Genomic DNA, 1107 nt, shown 5'->3' with positions numbered 1-1107 from the left:
CAAATTGAAATCCATGACATCATATAACTTCTTAATGTTAAACTTTGTTGCTACCTTCTCTGTACGGGATGATCTATGAAAATTAAACTAGCTCTGGTACCACTTATTGGGACCGAATTGATTAAGTAACGAAGAAGTAAAAATAACAGAAAAAATTGAGAAATTGAACACATAAATTTACGTGGAAAAACTCCTCCAAAGAGGATAAAAATCATGGGTAAAGATAATTTTACTATAATAACAAAAGAACAGAGAGTACAAAAGATGGAGATAAAAACTAAACCCAAAAATTAAAGAACCATCAAAACATAAACACAAAATTATTAAAAAGTACTATGAATTCTAATATTTAAATGAGTGTTTTTCCTAATGTTATAAAAGAGCTTATTTATAGGCTAAATTCGTAGGTCAAATAACTTATGCTAATAAATGTTAAATATATTATACTAATAAATACTAAATCTTCTAAAAAATATATATTTTCTTTAATTTAACTTGCTAACAATCTCTTATTTTATTTAATAAGAATTTGATTGCACATTGTTGGTCCCCGAATGGTTTAAGTCTTCTGCTTTTGCAAGCTTTGGGTCATTGCAAAACTTGCGAATAACAAAAACTGCGTAACTGAAAAGAAAATTATTATTAAGAATCGAAACGAATATATTGCAAATATAAACTACGCAAAGAAAAACAAAGAATTAAAGAACGCACCACCATGTTTAGTATCATTAATTGCTACACAAAAGTCCTGAAGAGGGCTGGGATCTGAAGCTGAGACAAGTTTAGAAGCCAAGGCCAGGAGGATTATTATGTCGGAAAAAAAAATGAACAAGTGTCAAAGTAAGGAAAGCCTAAGTTATTTCTTTTATATACTGCAGTAGTTATTGGATGGTGTTATGGTTTTAGTAATTATTTACTTTTTGTTAATTTGGTTTGATTTATGCTTCAAAAGAAAATTTTTGTTTGTTTAATTGGAATTAGACTGGATTCTATGGTATCAGCTTTAGAAGATTGAGATCAACATAAAAAGAAGAATACTGATGCAACAGCAAAGGCATAATTATTTATTTTGTCTAATACGAAGAAACAAAATACATAATAATTATC

At 28.2% G+C, this 1107-nt stretch overlaps 1 long non-coding RNA gene across 1 annotated transcript; it reads right to left on the bottom strand.

Annotated features, from left to right (window-relative positions):
- Positions 1 to 220: 220 nt before the first annotated feature.
- LOC121210140 (uncharacterized) lies at positions 221 to 820 on the bottom strand. Its single transcript, XR_005905253.1, has 2 exons — positions 712 to 820; positions 221 to 624 (listed from the first exon to the last, which is right to left on the bottom strand). It is a non-coding gene; the product is annotated as an uncharacterized lncRNA (long non-coding RNA).
- Positions 821 to 1107: the final 287 nt, after the last annotated feature.

The sequence above is a fragment of the Gossypium hirsutum genome, chromosome A11, assembly GCF_007990345.1.
Source record: "Gossypium hirsutum isolate 1008001.06 chromosome A11, Gossypium_hirsutum_v2.1, whole genome shotgun sequence".
Taxonomy (NCBI): Eukaryota; Viridiplantae; Streptophyta; class Magnoliopsida; order Malvales; family Malvaceae; genus Gossypium; species Gossypium hirsutum.
The sequence above is the reverse complement of the archived record's forward strand: the minus strand, read 5'-3'. Positions and strand labels throughout refer to the sequence as shown.